We start from the raw sequence: 26,947 nt of genomic DNA, 5'->3' as shown, positions 1-26,947 counted from the left end.
ATAGGGCTTCTCTGTGTAGCCTTGACTATCCTGGACTTCCTTTGTAGACCAGGCTGGCCTTGAACTCACAGCGATCCGCCTGCCTCTGCCTCCCAAGTGCTGGAATCAAAGGTGTGCACCACCACTATCTGGCATGTTCCCTCTCTCTTAAATGACCCTTGTATGTTGAACAAAATGGAAACACTTTCTAGAAGCTTCCCTAGCTCCCCAGCCACATTCTTCTCTGTGCTCTCTAGCACTTTGCCTGTCTCTTTTATGGCTCTGAAGATGTCCTCTCACGGCTTCAATAACCAACCCACCCCCCTTCGTAGAAGACGTGCATCTCATTCATGCCCACGCCTGCTGGCTTAGTCATCCACCTGGCCAGGTCTAGCTTGTGCATGTGGTGCCGTAATACTGACTGGGTCCCTGAATGCCTGGTGTGTACCATATACTCCCATGTTGCAGCCTTAGAGTCACCTTTGAGTCTTACTCTTCAGATGAGGCTCAGGGAAGTAGCATAGCCCATATGGGCCCATGACTATGCATCAGCTGAGCCCTACACTTCAGTTTTGCATGGGCAGCTTTCTCTCCAGGTCAAGACCTGGATTGATTTAGTATTCATACTCTTTTTGACTTTAGAATTAAATTATTCACAACTTCAGTTGACACTGGGGTGCAGTAAACATTTCCCAAGTGAAAGAATTGACATTCAGAAGCAGACACATGGAGGGCAGCCCCTGGGAAAGTGCCATGGTACTCTGAGGGTTAGACTTCTGGTAGACCTCAGTCTTTCTGACAACCCCTGTGGGGAACCAACGGTTGGTGTGCACAGGCCATTTTCCACTATGTTGTCAGGGAGACATGATGCCTTGTCATAGCCACTTACCACAGCAGGGCTGCCAATACTTACCACACCCAGCTTGCATGCCACTCTGTTTTTGTGTTGTGGGTTTGTTCTCCAGGGTGTGAAGGACCGCCTTGGTGAGCTCACCATCACTGGTCTCTGAGTGCCACCCACTGACGTGCCTTGGCACTGAGCTTCCACAACTGGCTCTGGGGGAGATCTGGAAGGTTGATGGCCCCCACCCAAGAGTCCTGGTTCTTGAGATTGCCATCCTAATGGGCCCTGTCTCCCACTAGAGTCATAGCCTACTGACATGGAGGGCAGCTATCACATGTGGAAATAGAAAGGGCAGTTGACCTGGAGATGAGACATCAAGAACTCCTCTTTGGGGTCAGCTTACCCCAACTGCTGGAAGAAATGTTAGAGGCTAAGCAGTCAAAGCCGAGGCAGCAGAAGGTAACAGACCTGGGACCCCAGAGACCTAGGTCTGAATCCTGGCCCACTGTTAGCCTCACTTTTCAAAACTAAGTGTTGGTCTTTTTGGTCATCAAACATTTACTTTGTTTGTCAGGCCCAGTGTTGGGCTCTGAGGTCATCCAGATGATACACACTTCCTTCTCTTGCTCAGATCACAATTTTGTGGCAATGTCAAGCATGTCCCCAGTATAACAGCAGTGGTAACCCCCAGACATGGAAGAGCCCCACTCAGTTCTTCAAACTTACAACTGTTCCCCTCTTGGGTCCATGAAGAGTAAAGGGTTCTTAAGAAGCACACACTGCAGCTGCCACAGGTGGACATGTAGCCAGCCTGACTCTCACACTTTCAACAAGTGAGGCTTCCACAAGCTTCCTGCCCACTCTTCCCTTGTCTGTAAAATGGAATGATAGCAGCTGCACACGTAGGCCTGGGTGTCTCTCTGACTGCCTCCCTCTGTCCTTCCCTGGAGAACATCCAAACTTTCCAACCCAGGGCACAGGGCAAGGGTGGGAAGTGCCAAGGCTCTAGCCTACATATGCACTAGAGTTTCAGCACCTGGAGTCTGCTGATGTTCAACAGAAAGGGGAAACTAGGGTCGTGCTGAGCCAGAGCTTTGTAAGCATGCCCGGGGAATCCTGCCAGGCAGACAGTGACACAGAACAGTTTGGGTGCTTGTGTCATATGCCAGGGCTTGGATGTGAGCTCACATCTACTGATGCCAAAACCCAGCTACCCACTCCCTTCCAGCCCCAGGCTCATCCCTGCAGCACTGCTATTCCTGGAAGGTACAGACCTCTAAGACTGTCTCTAACATACTAGGTCATATACAACCATTGCATAACCTACAGCCTCCACATACCCCAGATATCACATACACATCGTACATGCACACCAAGCATCATACACATACCCAAATCTTCCACATAGCACATACAAGTTGTACATGCACTGCAAACATCACACACATACTCTATGTACATATACCCAGATCTTCCACATGCCCTCATTACCCCCTACTATATGCACCACACATACATATGCCATACAGAGACATGTTCTTCACACCTGCCTCAAATGCATATAAACACCATACATTACCACACATACACACCTCAACATTTACCCCAATATTACATGCACACATAATCTACACATACTGTATACACATAACACGCACCGTACACAGAACACACACTATACACACATTCTCTACGTACATATGATATCCTACCACATGCTTATCATGTACAAACACTATAACATATACTACCCACACTCCATTCCACACAAGCCTGCCCACAAACTCCCACGTGATATGCAAAAGAACTCCCATACCACTCATGGGACACTTACAATTACATGCATATACACATATGGGACACCTACAACTACATGTATATACCACTCCCGTGTCCAGAGTGCAGTCGCCTTGTAGCTAAGCTCAGCACAGGCATTTGGGCTCAAACTTGTTCTACCTCAGTTCTCACACTTTTTTTCCAAGTTCTACTGTGCCTCAGTTTCCTCATGTATGAACAAGGTGCTGATGGGAATCTCAGGCTTTGGAAAGGATTAGAAATAATATTAAGCTCACTCTTGACCCTGATGCCAACTTTCAACTTACTTCAGCATCTTAGTCAGTGCCCTAGTGCTGTGACATGACCGGAGTAACTCTTACAAAAGAAAGCATTTAACTGGGGGCTTTACTTATGGGTTCAGAGGTTTAGTTCACTATCTCTGTGGCAGGGAGCATGGCAGCAGGCATGACGGCATGGTGCTGGAGAAAAAGCTTAGAGTTAGGGCCATATCCTGCTCTGTTGGCAGAGAAAGAGGGAGAAGGAGGGGAAGGGGGAGGAGAGAGACAGAGAGAGAGAGAGAGAGAGAGAGAGAGAGAGAGAGAGAGAACTTGGGCCTGGCGTTGGCTTTTGAAATCTCAAAGCCCACCCCCAGTGACACACTTTCTCCAACAAGGCCACACCTCCTAATCCTTCTAAGCTTTTCAAACAGTTTCACTCTATGGTGACTGAGCATTAAAATGTATGATTTGATAGGGACCGTTCTCATTCAAACCAGCACACTTAGTGTCCCTATTGGGGCCCCATAGCATTGCCACAAAGTGTTCTTTGGTAAGGTCTTTGAGAACGCAAGGCAAGGTGACAGTCAAGGCCACACGTGTTCTCAAGCTCTAGCGGCTGATAGGAGTGAGTGTCACCACATCCTGGGCCAGCCATTCAGAAGTGACTCTGAGGGCGGGGTAACTTTTTACTGCGATTTTTCATCTCTGGAGATGAAAATGAGACGAATTGGGAATGCACATGTTTTTAAAAGGTCACTGTTATTTAAAAGCATCCCGGAGTAGACTAGCCTCACCCTGGCTCCGCTGCTCTCTGCCAGCTGAACTGGTCAGCTGTCTCTGAAAGTGTTTGCTTTAATGGGTGCTGACACTTCAGGCAGCCGCTCCTGAACAAACAGACCTCTGCTATTTACAGAGCAGTTGCACAGAAAATCTCAGAGAGTGGCTGGCAAATGCAGACACACACACACACACACACACACACACGCACGCACGCACGCACGCACGCACGCACGCACACACACACACACACACACACGCACGCACGCTTATACTTATTCACAGATCCATATACATACCCCCCATAAACACAGATATTATACCACTTCCTCTCATACATACACCATACAACACACACACAAATCACACACATGTTCTCATATATACATACATACAACACACACATAGCATACCATACACATGCTCGTTTACACACATACACATACCACATGCTACATACACAGGTGATACACATACACATGCTCACACATATATAACACACCATGCACAGTTACACACTTGCTAACATATACACACAGCACACGCATGTTAGACAACCCACACATACATATACACTGTGTCATACACACATGTCCATTAACATTGAAGAGGTAGGGTATTATCTACTCTAAAGATGGTAAAAGAGTTTATCTATGTGTTTAAACTGTGTTAGGAAGAGACTTGTTTGAAAAATATGTTTTCAACTGTGTCTCTGCATGACCTCTAATTCCCTCTCCAAGGCATTAAACCTGTTGAGCTTCCATTGCTACATTGTCGAATGAGGACAGGAGGATTACTGTAAGGGTTTAACCTGGACATGACCATGCATAGAGGTCCCTGGCCCAGGCAGCAGTAAGCAAATGGCTGGCATGTCCATTCCTCCTTGGACACACTTATCAGCTATTAATCTTTTGATTTGAGAATATATTTCGTAAAATGTTGGTCTAAATACAGGTATCTTTCATCCGTCATGTGTAAATTAGGAAAACAGCAGTCTATTACTCCTTGGTTGGTTGTGACCCCAGGAACCAGGAGTAACCAGGAAAACTATGATGTGTTCAGGGTCTGGGTAAGGTGGGTGATGCGCCTCCAGCCCCACCCCTTCTGTGAGCCCCACACTGTCCCTAATATTCTAGTACCAGAGGGGAGCCCTGACCCTGCCCTCTTACACCCCACAGGCCCCCTGGGCTCACTCTAGAGCCTTCACAGGCCTCAGGCCCACCCACCACGGTGAACTTGAATTTCAGGGCCTTTGACTGGCCCATCAGTTCACTCCATTATCCACTCTTCCCCTGGCATCTTTCTGGAAACTCTTTCTTGGTGTGGCCGATATTTTGTTCATTTTGATTCCCAGGGCAAGGTCAGAATCGAGAGCAGACGCCTGGTCAGTTTGGTTGAACTGAGTTGTTATGATTTCTCCCCCAAAACAATAGTTTCTGATTTTAAATATTTTTCTATTAGTCAATATTTTTAGAAAAAGAAACCATCCACCAGAACTATGTAACCATCCTCTCTGCTGAGAAATGAGTTGGGTGTGGAGTGAGAAGACAGGTTGTAATCATGGGCTGCCCAGAACCCAGTGTAGGCTGAGCCAGAATCACCATGCTGGCTTCTTCTGCTCTCTACCCTGCACCTTAAAAAAAAAATACATATATACATACATACATGTGTGTGTGTGTATAATATTATTTATTTGCATATCTGTGTGCAAGTGTACGTGGGTGCCACTGTGCTTCTATGTAGATCAGAGGACAATTTTCAGGTGTCATTCTCTGCTAATACCATGTGGGTCCCAGAGATTCAACTCAGGTTATCGGGTTTGGTGACAAGTGCCTTTATTTGCTGAGTCGTCTTGCTGGCCCAGCCCTGCACCTTTGACTTCTAGCTCTCCTTTATGCATCTTGGTGCTCAGCTTTTTCGGGCAGGTAGGTCACTTTGGAAAGAAGCAGCATATTGGCTTTTGAGAATATTCAATGATACTCCCAGAAGGCGGAGGGCAGAAGTGCACTGAAGCTCAGAGCTGTCAGACATCTCCAGCACACAGCTGTTGGAGCTGAAATGCCCCTAGCTGTCCACTGCCTTTTGTAAAAAAAAAAAAAAAAAAAAAAAAACCAAAAACCAAAACTGCCATCATCACCAACAAAAATGGGAATTTTAAATTTTATTTTATTTTCTGTGTATGAGTGCTTTGCCTGCCTTTAAGTGTGTCATATGTATGCCTGGTGCCTATGAAGGTCAGAAGAGTGCATCAGGTCCCCTGGCACTAAAGCTATAGATATTTGTGAGCCATCATGTGGTGTTGGGAATTGAACCTGGGTCCTCCACAAGAGGAACAAGTGCTCTTAACCACTGAGCCACCTTTCCAGCCCACAACCAATAGCTTCTAATAAACAATAGCACTGATCTCCCATAAGCACAGCAAGCCCAATATTGGCAGCCTGTGTGTACACTGACTAGAGATGAGCTCACTATAGGAACGATCTCAAATCCTCAAACCCTGTGGGTGGGACTCAGAATCAAAGGATTTGTCAATGTTACTCAGGGCAGAGACTGTAAGCGTGGCTTCTCAGACCTCTGGGAACGTCACAGACTGATGGCCCCAGCTGCTGACTTCTGAATTCCTCTGTGAGGCTACATCATTCTGATTAGTAGCTGAGCCAGGTAGAGAAACCAAAGAAGGTTGGGAGGCACAAGCTCCCAGTGGTGAGTGACTTTGGCTCAAAGACCCATGAATATACTTTGCAGAGTTCAGAACTATGTTGCTCTGACAGACATGTCTACACCACCCTCCCTTCTCCCTTTCACCTGACATAAAGGTCTGGGGCCTATCCTAGCATCCTCCAGCTCCCACTCCATTTCCATCACTGGGATGGCTAACCCCACCTTAGCATCTGTCTTGTGCAGGACCAGAAAGGTACAAGCTAAAGAGACAGTCAGAAAGGACACTGCCTGCATCCCAGTGTCTGTCCCATCTGTCCTCCACAGTAATGGAACTTTCAGCCCTGTTTCCAGATGAAAGACTGTTCCAGCCTCCCTTGCAGCTACGTGGAAATTCACTGGCTGGACCTGAAACATGTGGACTCTGTAACTTTGAGGTTATGTCCTTAAAGGCAAGTAGAATTAGCACCTTAGGGAGAGCAGAGCAAGAAGACAAAGGGAGGATGGGCCCCCCCAGTGGAGTCTGAGCCACAGTGCCTGCTCAGATTTTTACCCAAGAGCAGACTTGCCGTTTGTTTAAACTACTGTTATAAACTTTCAGAGAACTTGCTGCATATACACAGACAATCTCTGTCTCAACTGGTGCAGATTTCAATCTGCTCTTAGTGAACTAAGTGCTAGGCTTTATTTTATTTTTAAGACAGGGTCTCATCTACCACAAACTGTCCTCAGACTCACTGTTTAACAGAGGATGGCCTTGAGCATCTGACGCTCCCCCTACCTCCACCTTCCAAGTGCTAAATTACAAGGCGCTAGGGTCACAGGCATGCACTACCACACCCGGTTTGTGTGGTGGAGAATAAAACCTAAGGCTTTGTGCAGTAGCTAACCAACTGAGCTGTGTACTCAGGCAAGGCTCTGGAGTGTGTGTGTGTGTGTGTGTGTGTGTGTGTGTGTGTGTGTGTGTGTGTGTGTGTCTGTGTGTGTGTGTGTCTGTGTGTCTGTGTGTCTGTGTGTCTGTGTGTCTGTGTCTGTGTGTGTGTAATTTTGTAGTGGGACTGAAAGGACACAGTGGGAATATGAAAGTCAGAGGGCAACTTTGAAAATTCATTTCTCCTTTTTACCTTTACAAGGCCTCTAGGGATCAAACTCAGGTCATCAGGCTTTCTTAGCAGCCACTTTTAACCAATGAGACCCCAAAGCTCTGGATCTTAAAGGGCCTCAAAGACATTTATGAGAAGCAACTGCTGTGACTTGAACAAGTTCCTTAGGAGTTCATAGATCACAAACTTAGCTCCTAAATTCACGTCAATGTGTCTGGAAGTAAGGCCTTTTGGAGGTGACTAGGGGTAAATGAGGTCATGAGGCTGGTCTCCTCAAAACGCGATGAGTGGCCTTGTAAGAACAGGAAGGGAGATGCAAACTGTCCGCAGAATACCGTCTGTCAAATGATAGCACAGCAAAAATGTCCTCACCAAATGTGACAGCCACAAGCTACAAAAGATAAACAAATCTCTTTCTTTATAAATTAGCCAGTCTCAAGTTTGTTTTGTTTTTTCGATTTTTTTGAGACAGGGTTTCTCTGTGTAACAGAGGCCTGCTTGTCCTGGACTCGCTGTGTAGAGCAGGCTGGCCTCGAACTCACAGAGATCTGCCTACTGAGTGCTGGGATCAACGGCATGCACCACCACTCTCTGCTAAGTTTATTTTTAATATATATATATATCAAATTTATTTTTATTTTATGTTTTGCCTGTGTGTACATCAGTGTGACAGTGTCAGCTCCCCCAGAACTGGAGTTACAGACAGTTGGGAGCTGCCACGTGGGTGCTAGAAACCCAGGTCCTCTGGAAGAGCAGCAGCCAGTGCTCTTAACCACTGAGCCATCTCTCCAGCCCCTCAAGTTTTGTCTTATAGCATCAGGAAACTAATTAGCAACCACAGACGGGAAGGTGATGGCCAAGAGCTAGAATGAGGGGGTCTGATGGCCTGGGGCAGTGGAAGCTTGAGGTAGGTAGTTGGCGGGTAATACTATCATTCAAACAGGATGTAATACTAAAGGTTATATATACCCGAGCCTGGAGCACGCTCTGCCACGAGGACCACTAGGATGGAAAATACTTTCTTTTTTCTTTTTTTTTTTTCTTTCCTTATTTTACATATATGAGCATTCTTCTGCATGTACACCTGCATCCCAGAAGAGGCAATTAGAGGGCATAGATGCTTGTGAGCCACCATGTGGTTGCTGGGAATTGAACTCAGAGCCTCTGGAAGAACAGACAGTGCTCTTACCTACTGAGCCATCTCTCCAGTCCCTGGAAAATACTATCAATCAGTTGTGGGGCATGGATTTGATTAAAAACAAGACAGAAAAAGTTCAGCCCAGAGCAGTGGAAGCACTTTCCACAGCCATGGGGAAGTGCTGGAGCCCTGCCGCAGGTACCATATACAGCCTTGTCAGGCTAGGGGAGTAGAAATCAGCCTCCATGGATGGGTGGTTTGAGCCTCCACATCCCAAGGTCTAAGTCCTGCTATAACCAGCTGCACACTGGACACTGCTGGGATGGGGTGAGGATTTCTCAGCCTCTGTGATGTATTTGGGTGTCGGTCCCTATAGGAGAGGCTGTAAAAGTAACTTTTACTCACCTGTTTGTCATCACTACTGCCTCTGCCTGCTAACCTAGGCCTAGTCTTGGAAGCTTCTGGCCCCCCCCCATATAATCTTATCTAGGCCTAGAATGTTTTCAGCCTCTGAGACTAACTGCTGAATAAGTTCACTCTTTCTAGTTCTTTCTGAACTCTTGCTGGCTGATTCAACTCAATTGTTCTGTTTCAAATTCTTCTCCCAGCTGACTTATTCAATCTAGCTTTTTTTTCCCCCTCTGAAAATTGCTCTGCTTGGCCTCAAACCACCTCCAGCCATCTGTTCTAATCTCCTGGCTCCTTCTCACTCTCTGGCTCATCTTCTCTTCACCTGTGACTAGCTTATTTTTTCTTCAACCTGTTTCTGTAAAACTCTCCTGGTAAAGCTGCCTCCTCTCTCCCTCATTCTCTGTGATGCTCCTAATGTAGCTTTCCTTTTCTCTCTCTTTTCACGAGAACTGGACGTATTCTATTCTGTCAAATCTTTCTTTGATTCATTACTTTTTCCCCCCACTCAATTAGACATTGCTTTCAAACGTGGGTGCTTCCTTCTACAAACTAATTTTACCTTTGTTGTTTGGGATTAAAGGCGTTTACTACACCCCAGACTTAAGTTTTTCTTTACCTGAAACTTGCTCTCTATCAGGTTGGCCTTGAACTCAAAGATCTGCTTGCCTCTGTCTCTTGGGGTTAAAGGCGTGTGCTACCACTGCCCGTCCTGTCTGCCTTCGAGGCATGTCACACAGACCCGGGTCTTTGGATATGATCTTTTGCCAGAACAGCCATGTTGTCAATGCAAATCTCTGTAAGAGGTCAGCTCTTCTCATTTCTTGTCCCGCAATGTCCATTCAGCATCATCCAGGGAACTCAACTTTTTCGATACCTCCCTCTTGGTATTTCCCTCTTTCTCCTGGAATGCACTGAACTCGGGCCGTTGAGGATCGAGGGGTTCTTGTTCATTTGTTTTTCTTCATTCCTGGTCAGCAGCAAAGTGCTGAAGATAGGTGTGGATTCAACGCATCTTTAATGGATAGTCAGAGGCTCAAGCCACTTGTCAGCCAGCCCCATGTGATTAAAAGTGAAGCATTCACAGGTATCTGCAGGAAATGACTCAGGGACACTTGTGACAGAGATAAATGCCATCACTGTTGAGAGAGGTGTCATGGAGGCTGTGGTCATAGCAGCTCCAGCGCAGCTGCCAGCCTGGGTAGGAAGAGCCTGCCCTGGTGATTCTGACACAGTGTTTTCCATTGGCTACTGCAGTAGTGATTGTGGGAGTGGAGCCTCAGAGGCCTCCTGAGGCAAATGTGTCCGTTTAAGGCATTGTTTCTGGCTTCCTGCTCTTCACAAGGTCCTCGAGCCACCAGAAGATTGTAGAGAATATTCTAGACTCAGAGTCAGAATGCCTGCGTTTGAGTGTGCCCCAGGGAAAGAGATTTGCAAGAAGTACTTGCAAGTTGATTCGATGAAGATTATTACTATCATTTTCTGCCTTTCGAGAGAGAGAGAGAGAGAGAGAGAGAGAGAGAGAGAGAGAGAGAGAGAGAGAAGAGAGAAGAGAGAAGAGAGAAGAGAGAAGAGAGAAGAGAGAAGAGAGAGAGAGAAGAGACAGACAGAGAAAGAGGGCACAGAGATAGAGACAGAGAAAGACAGAGAGAGAGAGACTATGCACACACACACATGTTTGATGTGTATGGGCACATACATGCCTGTGTGCTCATGAACCCTTCACATTATCCACGAAAGTAGAGTCTCTCAGTCACACTCAGAACGAGAGTCTTAGGAGAACCCTTAGCCAGCTTTCTCTAGGGACCCACCCTTAGCCTCCCAAGACCAGAATCACAGTCGGCCACCTTGTCTGTGCTGCATTTGTACAGAAATCTGTACTCCAGTTCTCACACTTGCACAGCAAGCTCCTTAGCCACTGAGTCATCTCTTTAGCCCTCAGATGTTGGGTTTTATCTGAGGATTGCAAGATTAGATAAAAAAAGCACAAGATCTAAACAGTGTAATCAGTAAAGTTATTACTTAAAAAGAATAAGCACTTAGACAAAGCTTATAGTGTTAGGCAGGTTTTTCTGTTTGTTTTTTGTTTTGTTTTTCGTTTTTTGAGACAGGCCTTGGCTGCCCTGGACTTGCTTTGTAGACCAGGCTGACCTTGAACTCACAGAGATCTGCCTGCCTCTGTCTCTCAAGTGCTGGGATTAAGGCATTTAAAGGTCCCAGTGGAGGGTGTCTTGTGTGTCATCTTGTATTTGCATTTTAAAATCTATATAATCTGTTATTGTTTGAAAATGAAATGTCCCCTACAGGCTTGTCTGTTAAAGGCTGGATTCCTGGACCTGGGGGTGTTATTTTAGAAGGTTCTGGCAACATCATGACATAGAGCTGAACTAGAAGTAGGTCGCCAGGGACACGTCACTGTGTGTGTGTGTGTGTGTGTGTGTGTGTGTGTGTGTGTGTGTGTGTGTGTGCGTGCGTGTGTGTGTACTATATCTTGCTCCCAATCCCTCTCTATCAGCAGCTACCACACTCTCTCTGAGTCCCCAGAGATCAAGAGTTTCCAGAGGCTTCTGTTCCATGTAAAAAGTGAGTGAGGTTTTTTTGTTTTGTGTTTTTTGTTGTTGTTTGTTTGTTTTTGGGTTTGGGTTTGTTTTGTTTTGTTTTAGCACCACTCTCGTTCTGTTTCAGCCTGATTTGCTAGATCTCCTGAGGTATGGTTCAGCTTCCGGGAGCTCTGTAGTGTCCAGAGACCAAAGCAGGTCCCTCTGATGGCTCAGGGATGCCCAGGCTTTTGGAAGCTAGTGTGGCATGTTTGAATTTTTGTGGGAAAGCTATCCTCTCAAGACCGTGCTCCGGCAAGGGAAGTGCGTGCGCCTAGGGCTTTCACCTGCCCCACCTCTATCCTATCTGAGTGGCAGAGCTTGGCCAGGTCAGTTTGCCTTGTCCAATATCAGGCTCTCCAGATTCAAAATGGAGATGGCAGGAACGTTCCAGGTGTGTGGGAAACAGTTGTTGAACACTTTGTGAGGGACAGATGTGAAGTGCTGGCCCGTATTTGCTTAAGAAGAAAAAGCACTTAGACAAAGCTTATAGGCAAGACAGACAGATAGCATTAGGTGTTTGAAGGTGACAGTCAGGGCCCAGTGGAGGGTGACTTTTGCTTCGTCTTGTGTTTGCATTTCAAAACCTATATGATCTGTTATCGTTTGTAACAGTGCTGTGACAGCAGTCTCTTGAGCCGGAATGGCAGATTCTCATTCTCTTTTTAACAACATCTGGAAGACAGTGGCACATCTGCTTCCTCTTGCTGCTTCTAGTGTTCATCTATTAGGAGAGCGCAGAGAACGGCTTACACAGGACGACATGTGGGGGCCGAATCTGCTGGCGTGGCATCCTCGGCATGCAACAGGAAAAGTTAGTTTGGACTAGTTAGCAATTTAGCTTCGCAGTGATCTTTTCTGGAATGTGTACATAAAGCAAGTCCACACTCCTCCCACTGCAGCCATCGGTGATGTTGGTGTCCATGGCGATGGGTCCACCTAGGTCAGAACAGACATTTGGCGCAGTTGAGTCTGAAGGGTCCCCGACAGATCCATGTTATGCATCCTTGGTCTTCAGCTGGTTCCGCTAGTTCAGAGCTGTGGGCCCTTTAGGAGGAAGATCTGGCTAACAGAATTGAGTCACCAGGGCAAAGTTTTAAATGTTGAAGCCAGGCCTCTGGTTCTCACTCTGTTTTCTCACCATCTCTGCTTGTTTCACAGGTGCCTGTGACCCTGAGCTCTTATGTGCTCTCCCCACCACAATGCACTGAAACCCTCTGAAACCATGAGCTAAAGCAAGCCTTCCCTTGACCATTTCTGTCAGGTAACTTGTCACAGCGGTGCAAAACAATGGACATATTGCATCCATGCTCGTCAGCCCACTGTGGCTGTTCAGTGCTGTGACAGTGGTCTAATGGGGGAGAGGAGATGACAGAGATGGACTTAGCTGCACCGTTTTTTATAAAAACACACTGAAAATAATTTTTTCCAAAGTCACTATCATTCATTAATTCTAGGCCTACCAGAGGTTGAACTGAGGGCCTTATAAGTGCAAGGCAAGCACAGGACCACTGAATTACATCCCTAGTGCTGTGTGCAGCATTTTATATCCCATTCTCTATGATCTGGCCCTTGGTTTGGGGTCACTGCTATGACACAGCACTAGGCATAGGCTCCACTGCTCACTAGGACCATAGTTTTGGGTAGGTTAGTGCCTCAGAATGTAATACAGCTTCCTCTGCCCAGAAGAAGCAAGTCCATGCTCTCGACACCTTAGCCGATGGCGATATTGGTGTTGGTGGTTGTGTTTAGTCCCACCTGGGTCACGGCAGGCGCTCCGTGGGTCTCTGGGCTTGATGCCTTCTGATGTTCCAGGCTGGCTCGGAAGCCTCTGTTGGTTTCAGTGATGGGTGTGGACCCTGGGGGTGCATAACCTAGGTTCTGACAGGCCGAATGAGCCTCACTCTGCGAGAGAAGGAGTTGCATTGGCAGCAGAGCATGCGGTCACAGTCATTGAGCCTGTTCATCCAGCTTTATCCAGTCTCACTTGCCAGGAGCCGAAAGCCTTTGCTTACCCTCATTAGCTGCTGCAGTCAAGCCAGCTCATAACTGTAATTGCTGCTGTTATGAATCGTAAGTATCTGAGATGCAGGATAGCTGCTATGTGACCACAAAGGGGCCGCAATCCACAGGTTGAGAACCGTGGGCATCAGAGGATTCTAGAAAACATCCATGCTGGTTTCTGGGAAGGCATAAATCCTACCTTCTAGGTGGGTTCTTCAGTTCCTAAAGCCCATGTGTAGATCCTGCCATTTATAGAGAAAGGCAGATGATACACAGTCACACAAAGACCTGGGGCCAAACATCCTGGGTTTGGAGACTCGGGGCCATTTCTGAAAGACAAGAGACTCTTATTAAACTCTCCATGAGCATCCACTGTTTTTTCATGCCCTGTCACCCTTCAGAGAGCTAGAGTGGTGAGGCGTGGTGTGGGAATATAGTTTGGTTATAGAACATTTGCCTTAGCACTGATGTGGCTCTCTGTTCAGTCTCTAGTACCATGAGCCTCTCTGTCTCTCTGTCTCTCTGTCTCTGTCTCTCTGTCTCTCTATCTCTGTCTCTGTCTCTCTGTCTCTCTCTGTCTCTGTCTCTCTCTGTCTCTGTCTCTGTCTCTCTGTCTCTCTCTGTCTCTGTCTCTCTCTGTCTCTGTCTCTCTCTCTCTCTCTCTCTCTCTCTGTGTGTGTGTGTGTGTGTGTGTGTGTGTGTGTGTGTGTGTGTGTAGGAGAGAACAGGCCTCATCTTCCATCCTATAGAACTGATACACTGAGGCCTGGGGAAGTTGTATGACCTGCCCCAGTATGTTCATGTGACTGTCTGAGGTAGTGACTTGTTGGCCTCCTCCACACACTCCTGATGGTATATTTAGTGATGAGATGAAAAAATGAATTAAAAAAAAAGACTCCAGTCACTAATGTGTGACCTTGAGCATGATCTTTTGTGTGTTCATGTGTGTGTGCGTAGCACATATGTACATGTACTATGGAGGATAGATGCCGATGTCAGGCATCTTCCTCCATGGCTTTTCACTTGATTGATCGATCGATCAATTGAGTGATTGACGAGAGCCTTCTGCTGCCTCCGCTCCTCTGGGTTGGACTTGCAGGTGCTTGCATAAGGTCTGTCTTTGTGGGAGAGGTAGGGTCTCATGTTTGAAATGCAAGCATTTTACCCAGCCACCTCCTTGTCCCTTTTCACCATGATCAGCTCAAGTGTGGAGTGTCCACTAGGACTGAGTTCCAGATCTACAGTGAGTGGATTTTAACGAAAGCATGTGCCATGTGATTTTAACTGACTCCAGTGATGCTCATTAATTTTTTCCCCCTGCAAAAATAGAGCTGCTCAGGCAGTGTTTGATAAATATAAAGAGCAAAACAAAACAACGAACAAGCTTTTACAGAGGCCATATACATGACCTCCGGTCTCTCTCCTGTCCTACCTTCAAGCTCTTCATGTGCCAGGCAGGGTCCAGAAGCCTTTTCTGCAAAGGGCTCAATAGACCACACAGGTGGAAACTGCTCAAGTCTGCCACCGAGGAAAGCTCTGGAAAAGATAGTAATAAACAGTCATGGCCTGGGTCCAACGCAACTTTACTTATAGAGGGTGTGGTTTCCCTGGGAATTTGCTGACGCTCCCCTCATGGTGGTAACTGGCTCATCATTAGCTAAAAGTGTGGGTGTTTTGTTTCTGTTTGTCACAGAGCCACACAGGCAGCTGTGGAGGCCATAACCCTGGTCTACACTGTTCTGGGGGGCTTTGTAGCCCTCTCACCTGCCCACCTAAACTCTGTGAAGGCCCTTTGTTACCCAAAAGCTGTCCTTCCTACCACCACAGACAAGAGTTCCGCCCACCCAGGAAAACTGGCTATTGAGTGCAATTATGCCACTCTCCACCAGGGAGGAATCACCATGGCAACCTGCAGCTCAGCCCTGCAGAGCCCTACCTGATTGAAAATGAGCTCTCTGGGGGAAAACAACATCACTTTTTTTTTTTTTTAAAGAGAGGTCATGGAACTCAGGAGCCCAGGGAAGGATTTAAAAGAAATATTACAAGACCAATACAGGTTGAGCAACCTTGTCAGAGCTTGCTTGGAGCCAAAAATGTCTCAGATTGTGCATTGTTTTGACCTTGGAGTATTTCCATATACATTATGAGATATCTTGGTGTGATAGCTAATAATGAACGTCAACACGGCAGGATCTAGAATCACCTAAGAGACAAAACTCTGTGTGTGTGTGTGTGTGTGTGTGTGTGTGTGTGTGTGTGTGTGTGTGTGTGGTTTCTAGATTGGGTAGCTGAAATAGAAAGACCCATCTTAACTGTGGTGACACTATTCCATGGGTTTTAAATAAAAGGAAGAAAATCTGCTGAGCGCTGACATTCATCTTTCTCTGTGTTTTGTCTGTGTGTCCAGCCGCCTCGTACTCCTGCCACACCACTCCCCTGCCATGATGGAGGGCACCCTTCAACTGTAATCCAGAACGAACCCTAAGTTCCTTCCCTAAGTTGCTTTCATTGGGCTTTTTGCCACAGCAATGAGAAAACTAATACACCTCGGGATGGGAGCCAAGTCTAAACACAAAGCCCCTTCGTGTCTTAATAATACCCCGTGCACACACCACGAGGGCAACATCGTACAATGTTTTCCATGAGTCAGTGCACCTGTGCTTTGAGTGTGACCCTTCCAAAGGGTGGCGTTTTCCATTTCTGATAACCTGGTACGTAGGGCTCAGAAACTTTCAGATATTTGGAGCAATTCAGACTTTTCCCACTAGGGGTGCTCGATCTGTAATAATTAGGATAGAAACTGGATTGTGATTACCTTTGAGGTAGTGTAGAGTTTCCCCCTTCTCAATGTCATTTTCTTTTCTCCCATTGTACCATTCGTCACCCTGATACCAGTTATGTATCTGGCACTTTCCAGGCCATAGGGACACAAAGTAGTCATTGTCTCTGTTCTCTCTAGGGCCTTAGTGTTCAGCACAGGGAGCCAAAGAGATATGTACAGCATTACAAATCAAGATTATGCAGCGAAGGGAAGAGATGGTGCCACTGGAGGCATGGCTCAGTGGTTAAGAGCGCTGACTACTCTTGCCAAGGACCCAGATTCCATTCCCAGCACTCATGGTGGCTCACGACCATTTATAACTTCAGATCCAGGGGATCCAATGCCCTCTTCTGGCCTACTCGTGCAACTGTTTGTGGTGCACACACAAACATGTAGGCAGAAACATCCATACACATAAAAAAATTAACAGCATTTATAAAATAAAACAGTGCAACATAAGTGACCGTGTCTAGACAAGACCATAAGCCAACCTTTCTAGAAAGTACAATGAGAGTTGGCCTTTCAGAGGAAGTGACATTACAGTCAAGGGCTGAAGAGTCAGGATGAGTCATCCGAGACAGACACAGGGGGAATGTCTCATCCTGCAATAGAAAAAGCAGTGCAAAGGGCCCAGGGCAGGAGGAACTTATATGGGAAGGAGGGTGACTGGGCTATGAGGGTTAAGGGGGAAGTCAAGATGGAAGACAAGCAAGGACTGACTCATGGAGCTGCGTCCCATCTCGGTGAGTATATTGCTTTGGGATCAGCTGCTGTTCTTCCAGTGAACTTAATACAGGGAACTGTTTAAAAAGCTGTTAGAAGGGAGACAGCCTGGTCTACAGAGTGTGTCCCAAGACAGCCAAGGTTACACAGAGAAAGCCTGTCTCGAAAAGCAAGCAACCAACCAAACAAACAAAATGTTAGAAGAACAAACAGGGATTGGTAAAAGGGACAAAGGGACTGTCATCCTGAAGCCAGCAAGATGCCAGTGACTGTGTCTGTGAGCCCGCTCTCCCTCCCCATGAGCCACTCTGCCCTCCTTGTCTGTCACATGAATGAACAAACTGAGTAAAAGCTTTTAAGAGGGAAGGACAGGGCTTTGCGTTTATTGTCTATAGAGCCCTCCAACAACAGCAAAAAAGAGCGAAACTAACCTCTAGTAAAAAGAACAGAAAAATGTGCGTGTTCATGTATGTGTGTGTGTGTGTGTGCGCGTGCGCATTTGTTTGCAGTAGTGTTTGTGTTTGCATATATGCGGCATGTGTGTGGAGGCCGGAAGGTTGGCACTCCTATTCTGGCTAGGCTAACTAGCCAGAAAGCTCTGAAGATTCCCCCCGGCTCCTCTCAGCACTAACGCTAAGGCCGTAGATCTGCATGGTCATGCCTGTGAGTGCTGGGGATCTGAACTCCACAGTCCTCCCGTCTCTATGGCAGGCACTTTACCAACTGAACCATCTCCCCCGCCCCAGAGTGAGGATGTTCTAGACACCCTTACGTCTTTCCCTTTGGCCATGAGACTATTGAGATAACAGTCCCAAGAACTGGAAATTGTGCAGCAAATCTCTTGAGCAAGGAACAGGTGCCAGCCAGAGGAGGGACTGGTCTCCCAGGAAGAGATTTCACACAGTTCTGACAGGACGCTGGGAGAGCACGGATCTAGCCAGTGAGGATGAGTGAGGCCTTTCCTTGACCGGGAGTCCTTAGTTATGCATACTTTGTGCCCTCTATTTGAACCTAAACCCATGGCCTGTGAAATGGCTCAGCAGGTAAGAGCATTTGCTCATCAACCTGTTTGATCCCCAGAATCTACAGTGGAAAGAGAGAACCAACTCCTGAAAGTTATTTTCTGACCAAATATGTGCCACGTGTGCATGCATGCATGCACATGCATGCACACATGCACACACACACCAATGATAAACTTTCAAAAATAAAATAACCTTAAACTTCATGTCAGGACCCTGAAGATGGATTTGAGGGTCAGTGGATCCCTTTATTTGCTTCTCTTCTTGGCATAGACTCACTAACTAAATCTCCTTTCTTTAATGTCACTTATCGTTTTAGTGTATGTACTTGGCTGAGCCTAGCTAGTTAGGGCTGCCAGGACCCAGATGCTAATGCTCTGAGCTCTGGTAGCATATCCAGACCACAAACTGGGCCACTTTACAGTTTTAGTGTCATCACTGTTTCTAGACTCCAAGGGCTTTAGTCACCTCTCTTCCCTCAGTGTCAGGGTTCCTGTGGCCTCTATTATCCAATGACCTGTGGTGTATACCGTCAGTGTCATTGAACAGGTCAACTACTCATGCAGGGACACAAGCCAATAAGCAGGCCTTGCCAATAATGGGAGCCTAGGTTTGCACAGATCCAAGGAATATGCCCTGTCCTCTCTTTTTCCATCTCTGTTTAGCTCGCTCCTGAACAAACTAGAAGATCAACCTGTCAGTCATCATGGGCCTGCTGCCAGAGCTCTTACAAGCAGAGCCTGGGCCCTGGCAGCCCTGACAAGCTCGGCTCAGCCACTTGTCCTCAACAGGCCAATTAAAGAAACAAATAATAGTGAAAAATAGAGAAAGGGGATTTTTAAAAAAAAATCACATTGGGAAGCCGAACAAAGAGGTCCAGTGGGGGGGTTCCCTCCCCCAAATCCATCTTCTAGATACTGATGTGAAGCTCAGCTTAAGGGGCAAGAAGTATGCATAACTTATCAGCCTGGTCAAGGCACGGTCCTGCCCATCCATTGTGTAGGAGACAGGATCCCCCGCTGGCTGGCACCAGGGCCTTTTCCTTCCCAGCATGAGACGTATGAGGAAATTCTGTCTTGGATGGGTCTGTTGTTTCAACAGTCTGATATCCGGCACCAGGGAGCACAAATGTGTCCCTGTAGACTATCTCGGGTCCTGCCTAGACTGTGGCAAACCTTGTTCTTCCTTACCCAGAAGCCACTGGGGAGATGCACAAGGGGGTCATTAGGATCTGAAACTAAATCTGAGCCTTGAGGCTAATCAGAAGCATTTTGGCTCCAAATCGTTGCATATTTATCTCTTTAAATGCTGGTGTGGCCGGAAGGCTCTTGGAAACCAGTTTGGGGAGACAAACAATTAAATTAGAGCAAAGACTCAGCGAGGCATGTATTGAATCAAGCCTGTCACCAGAAGCCTGGCCTCACTCCCCCTCTGCCACTCTCAGTTTTTATCTCTCCCTTCATTTTAAGTGAGGACATTTATGCAAATTCGCCACAAACGTTTGAAAAGTCTCAACTTTCCCTGGAGCCGAGCTCTGTTTCCTTGATTGGATAGGGGCAACCTTCCTACCAGCGTTCCTCTCCAAATTACATGTTGTACGGAGAGGACCTCAAAAACATATAATTCTGTTGTGAAATCATTGCATTGATGCCGAGTTTTGAAAACATGGAAAAGTTCACTGGGGGAGTGACGGGGGTTGTTATTCCCGGTTATGATGGAATAAGATGTCACCGGCCCAAATGTTATCTGAACTATTACAGAGGAGACCAAGGCATTTGTGGGTTGATTTCTCAACAATACAGGAAGACCCTGTGACTCCAGAGATAATAAAAGAGAAACGTGGGAATCAGATTAGGAGAGACGTGCGTCAGTCCAGTGCTGCCCCAGGCTGCTGAGCTGCTTGAGTCAAGTCTTCCCCCTCTCCTTCTCCCCTTAGGAAAACTGAGAGGACTAGCCTGGATGCCCCGAGTGTTACTGGGTTCCTGAGAAACCTCACATCTTCAGGCTTCCATTTTCCTCAGGGCAGGTGAAGATACTGAACTGGACGACTGCAGATTCCACCATTTGAGCCGTTGCGGTTGAATGGTCCCAGGTCGGAGAAAGGGACTGCTGCGCGTCCAACTTTATTGTATTGTTCCTTCCCATGGAGTGAATGGGACATGTCCCCCAACTCAGAGAGCCAGGCTGGACTTTTCCAATGGGGCCAGACAGAGCAGGGAACTTGAATGTATTCCTTTTAGAGCAGTCACTGTTTTCCCTTTTAGTCCATGATGAGCCTGCGGGTCCATGGGGAAAGGGTGCAGAGCACTAGGCAGGAATGGGTCACATTTCTGAGCAATAGAAGTGAGCCTCAGGCCTCCATGGGAGGGCAGAGCCAGCCAGAAGCCTTCCCTTTGCCTTTCTAGACAAGGATGGGTGTAGGGACAGGACTAGCCTGATGCTCAGTGATGAGGTGAGAGCTGGGCATTCTGTAGAGCTGTGCTATACACTGTCCTATCCTGTGGTCTAAGGAAGGCCATGGATTTGTGAAATACGACACACTCCCAAGGCAAGCTTTGGGGCTATCAGGGACTCCACACAGTGGCCTGTACCTGGTCTTCCAGTCTTTGAGATGGCACTCTCCACATTCAGGCCATGTTAATCCTTCTTGGAAACACCCAGAGGATCTCTTTGGGGTTTCTCAGTTGAACCAAGTTAATAATCTAAGCATTTGTTGTAGTTTGAATGGGAAATGTCCCCACAGGCTCAAGCATTTGAACCCTTGGTCCCCAGTTGGTGATGCTCTTTGGGAGAGTTATAGAACCCTTATGAGACAAAGGTTGGCTAAGAGAAGTGAGTCACTGGTGTGTGCACGCATGTGTGACTGTGGGGGTGTGCACCTGGGCATGCATATGTGGAGGCTACAGTCAGGGTTGGGCATCCTTCTCTATTGCTCTGCATATTATTATTATTATTATTATTATTATTATTATTATTATTATTATTATTAATTATGTTGTCACACTGAAACAGGAACTTTCTAATTTGGCCACATTGAGGGGGTTTTTTGGTTTTGTTTTTTTTGGTTTTTTTTTTTTTTACTATCCCCACATCTTGTTCCCTCTCTTCTTCCCAACTGCATTCAATTCGACCACTGACCCCCCTTTTGCTGGCTTCCCTCCCACAAGGGAATGTGTCCCTTCTGCCAGGTATCTTGTCACATGAATGAGAAAAGTAACTAACATGAGACAGAACCACACATGAGAACTGCCAGGGAGAAATGCTGAGGCTCTGAACTAGGTGGACTAGGAACAGGAAGGTCGACAGAAGCCGAAGGTCTCTTTGCACAGGGTGGGGGCTGAAGCACCCAGTGGGGCGTGTGGATAAGGGAGAAGTCACAGGAGGTCAGGAGGACCAGCCGTGTGGCTGTTGGGATGAGGGTGGCCATGGGACTTGTAATGGCTTGGATGTCAAATGTCCCCTGCAGGCCAACATATCTGAACACCTGGGCCCCCAGTTGGTGATGCTGTTTCTGAAGGTTGTAGAACCTTTAAGAGGTAGGACCTGCGAGCAGTGGTTCTCACCCTGTGGGCCGCGACCCCTGGGGAGTCAAATGACCCTGTCACAGGGGTCTCCTAAGACCATTGGAAACCACAGATATCTACATTATGGTTGATAACAGCAAAAAATTACAGTAATGAAGCATCAATGAAAATACTTTTATGGTTGGGGGGGGTCACCACAATGTGGGGAACTGTACTAAAGGGTCGCAGCACTAGGAAGGTTGAGAAACACTGAACTGGAGGGTGTGGGTGGCTAGAGGTAGGCCTTGAGGGCCCAGCACAGCTGTTTCCTGGGCTGTTATAAGCAAGCCACCTCCTGCCCCTGCTGTCACAGCCGTGAGCTAGTCCCCTGCCAAGCCTTCTCCCTCCCCCAAACATACGGCTGTGGATTCATGCACAAATGCAAGCGTATGCAGAGGCTGGAGGTCTGCGTTGCTGTCCTCTGTTGCTCTGCACCTTAGTTGTTGAGACAGGGGCTGTCACTAGACCCGGAGCTCACTAATTTGGTCAGCCTAGCCAGATGAGCTCCTGGGATCCCTCTTGTTTCCACATTGCAGAGCCAGAATAGCCACAGCTGCCTTGTTTCCTGTCAGGTCCTCAGGACTGTGCAGGAAGCTCTTTACCCACTGAGCCATGTCTCCAGGCCCCTTCCTCTCGTAAGTTGCTTGTCAAATATTTGGTCCCAGCAATAAAGGAAGCAACAAATACAGAATTTAATTTAGCTCCCTCCTTCTGATGTTTCTATAGGTCCTGCAGCGGAAGCTAAGTGGCCCTAGGTCAGAGAAGGGCCAGGCCCTTTCTGGGCTTGCTGGGTTTTTGTTTTGTTTTGTTTTTCTCTTTTCTGAACACACACACACACACACACACACACACACACACACACACACACACACACACACGGGAACAGATCCTCTGGTCACAAACTGGAACCACAGAGCCAATTGTGGCCTCACAGAACGCCTCAGACAGGAGAAGTGTTACGTCAGCTCACAGATGACTAAATAGAAGCTAGCACACTGTCTTCGGTGAGTGCTGGATCAGAGAAGGCCCTTCGGAGGTGACAGTGTGGCTCTCTGACTCTGGAGAATCCTGCTTGGGCCTGATCCCAGCTCTTCCCCAGTCTGTTTCCTTATCTGTAAGAACTGCAGCCATACCGGTCTTTGCTTGAAAGGGTTGTGGAGCGAGTCCAGACAAGAAATGTTAATGATGCCTCGTATACAGCTGGTGCTCGATAAATAGACATTGAGTCTGTGATGGTTTTGGAAGTTTTTCAAAGAAGACACTCAGATTTTGTTTTTGTTTTGTTTTGTGTTGTTTTTCTGCATGTAAATGACAAAGTCTAGACATGGAAAGGCTCGGCTTTGTCCAGAATACTTCTCTCGGGATAGTACGTTCAAGTTGGGGCTGGGGAGGGGAGATGGGTACTGAAAGGAGAGCATTAAAAACCCACGGAGAAATGGTTTCCCATCTCTGTGTATTGAGAGTCTCCTCTCAGGCCCAGTTTAGGAGCTGCTGCCTCTAGGGAATGCTTCCTGGTTCCTGCCCTGCCTCACTCTCTCACACCCTGGCTCCTGCTCCTTCTCTGGGCATCCAGCTTGGAGTTTACAGTAACCCTCACCTGGTTGTGTCTGCTGCCGCTCCCTCTTGTCAAACAGGAAGCTTCCTCTGAGGCAGATTCTGGATTGGGATGGGATGAGCCAGGTCCTACTAACAGGGTCCCACTGCACCAGCCTCTGGAGCATCATGGGTAGAAGGCACAGGAAGTTCTCTCAGCCTCTGCCTTGTAGCTTCAGACCGACTACTGTAGCTTGTTCTTCTGAAGAGAAACCCTCCCTCCCAGGGGACGCACAAGGCCTCACAAGATACTTTCAGGACTCAGAAGGCCCCTCTCCAAAGGCTATACAAGCAGTAGACAGTTGCTGAGAGGGAAAAAAAACTTTTTGGAGGAGCTGCCTGCAAACCAGGCAGTGAACTCAGTAACCAGCTTTTGTGAGCACAATAGGCTTCACTGGCTTACCAAGCGAGACTTTTGGTATAATCATTTTTTTTTTGTTCTGTCACAAGTGCTCTGTATCTGAGGTGAATGGGCATCTTCCTGCATCTCCAAGAAAAACCACACAACACAATTTTCTCCCAACAGGGACCAACAGACCGAAGGCGGGTGTGGGAGAAATTGCCAAGAGCCGCCCTGTTGAGGGGGCTCACTAGGCATGTGGGCTGTCTAGGAGGTGATCTGGTGTTTGCAAGGTCTTATACCATGATGTACCCCGAAACTACTTCCAGCCTCTAACATACTGTCAGGAGCCATTGATTTGGGAAAATCCAGGAGGCATGAGAGAACTCTGGAGGTGATCCGATATTTGCAAGGTCTGTATCGTGATGTGCCCCAGAATTGCTTCCAACCTCTGACTACCCTGTCAATTGTGCACTGCTGCATCTCTCTGAAATCTGGCATTAGAGCCGGGCACGGTGGCGCGTGCCTTTAATCCCAGCACCCAGGGAGGCAGAGGCAGGTGAATCACTGTGAGTCTAAGGCCAGCTTGGTCTACAAAGTGAGTCCAGGACAGCCAGGACTACATTCATGGCCAGCCCGGTCTACAAAGCAAGTCCAGGATAGCCAAGATTACACAGAGAAACCCTGTCTCGAAAAACCAAAAATAAATACATCTGGCATTGGTGTGAATTGTTATTTTCTGGGTACTGACCAGCTCTGATTGAGCAAACTTCCTAGAGGTTCTTATTGAAGATGTACTTTTTGTTATCCAGATGAATTAATCCCTGATTATGGAATTCCTGATTTGGCTCAAATAGTTTTAAAAGTTAAAGTTCGTTTATGGCTGCAATAAATACCTTTGTGGACCTCCAAATGCCTCACTAGGATAGCCTACCAGCAGATTTGTGGCTTCAGATAAGCCTCCACCGCAGATGGCACCACGAATCCTGGTATTTGACCATAAATATAGCCAACTTTGTTTAAACTCCATGTGAACCTATGTGGAATGAAGTTACCTAGAGATGTCTGAATTTACTCTGTTTCTTAGAATGAGAAACAGACAAAATTATTGTCCTGAGCTCATAACGAACTAAGAGATAGCTGGATAATGTATAGTCAGGTCCATCCTAACTGATAAGTTGTATACTCTTGTAAGTTTCTGACCCTATTAACCTTAGACCCTGTCAATCTTTGTCATTCTGAACTCACCATGAACTTATGTAATGGATACATAGATAAGAAATGTTTAGATTTAAAGCATGTAACCTGTTGTATTTTAGAATTCATCTGCTTTTGTGATTAATTGTACTGTTTTGACTATGAGGTAATTCCCTGTTCTCAGAAGTATAAGTATGGTCTTCTACAATAAACGAGGAAGGAGAGAAAGGAGAGAAGGAGAGTAAGGGAGAGAGAAAAGGAGAGAAGGAGAGAGGAGAAAGAAGAGAGAAAGGGAGAGAGCGAGAGAACAGAAGAGAAGAAATAAAGTAGCTCAACTTCAGTTGAAGTTAAGATGCCTGACTTCATCCACCTTTTCTCCTGATCCTCTTCTCTTGAATGTATGTGTGTGAGTGGTTTATTTTCTCTCTCTTACTTCTTATTTCTCTGTAGATTCGCAAATAAGTTAGCAGACTCAGGGCCATCAGCCTTCTATAGCTAATAAGCCTAAGTTTACACCAACTTATTGGAGATCTCCGTAAAGAGGCCTATCTACAGATCAAAGGCCTCCTTTTACGACCCCGTGCAGTTTCTAGCCAAAAGCCGCTTTTACAGCCTCAGCCATAGGAAAAAAGGTGGTCAGTTTAAATTCTCCTCAGCCGCGGTACAGCCAGTCCCTAGAGAAGAAACCTTGGGCTCTTTTTCCCTTTCCTTCCTTTTTCTTCTTTCAATCCTGATCGGTTGCCTGAGCCATCAGCTCTGGCCACCCTAGAGACAAAGTGAACAAGAAGGGCACCCGCAATCCAACCCCAGAGAGAATTTACCCTGGACCCTCTCCAGAGCACTAGCCGGGCATTAACAACTGGCGCCTTCGAACAGGGACCTCAGATAGGTAAGTAATTGTGGGTTTGCCCTTCTTGGGAACTTAAAGAGGATAGATGAGCAAACAGAAAAAGAAGCATGAGTCTTGATATAGAGAAAGAAATGTCAATCGCCAGTCTAACTGGCCCCAGAAAAGAAAAGACAGAATTGTCAGTGATAGTCATTCAGATATAGAAAAAGAAATGTCGATCGCCAGTCTAACTGGCCTCAGAAATGAAAAGAGAGAATCATCAGTGTTAGACGTTCAGATATAGAAAAAGTAATGCCAGTCGCCAGTCCAACTGGCCCCAGAGAAGAAACAGTGGAAGAATCGTCAAGTCTTAGTAGTTCAGACATAGATAAACGCTAGTCGCCAGTCCAACTGGCCCCAGAGAGAAAGAAACAGGAAGAGTCGTCAAGTCTTGGTAGTTCAGATATAAAGAAAGAAACGCTAGTCGCCAGTCTAACTGGCCCCAGAAAAAAGAAAGAAACAGAGAAAGAATCGTCAGTCTTAATCGTTCAGATATAGAGAAAGAAGCGTCAGTCGCCAGTTTAACTGGCCCCGAACAAGAGAGAAAGAAGAAAGAATAGATAGTCTCAGTTGCCAGTCTTAGAGTCGAATTCACCTGCTGCCATCAGCACAGGTCGATAAGCTAAGTGCCATCAGCACCTAGCTGCGTTCGTGGGTACCAGAAGTACCCGATTTCTGTCAGGTGCCACCAGCCCTGATTTTATTGTGTATATCTCTTGAATAGCCCTCAAGATGGGACAAGGTAAATCCACAGATAGACGGATTTTCGCCGATATTATCAAACGTACAGATAAACAGATTTTCACTGATATTATCAAACGTACTCTTAAGAAAAAGGATAAAATAGAAACAGATATTAAAAAACGGTTGAAGGAAACTGGAGGAAAAGGCATGCCAATGACAGTGCTTACTATATGGAATGTGCTCAGACAGACATTAACAGATGAAGGAAAAACCCCACGTAAATCAGAGTCTCTAGCCTCTTTTCCTTATGAAGGAACCACTTTGTTGAAATCCCACGCAGGATCTAGGAACACTGTTTATGGTTTAGTAGAAAAAGACCAGGAAAGCAGTTCAGAAAAAGATAATGATGAATCAGGAGAGGAAACTTCAGCCTCAGAGGAGGAACTTGACTTAGAAAAGGAAACTAAAGTACATAACCCAAAGTGGTCTTCCTTGCAGCACTTGGTCATAAGCCACCCCCCAGGATTACCTAAAAAACGTAAAAGGAAGCCAA

Source organism: Acomys minous (assembly GCF_964271855.1).
Source record: "Acomys minous genome assembly, chromosome: 8".
Lineage (NCBI taxonomy): Eukaryota > Metazoa > Chordata > Mammalia > Rodentia > Muridae > Acomys > Acomys minous.
The sequence above is the reverse complement of the archived record's forward strand: the minus strand, read 5'-3'. Positions refer to the sequence as shown.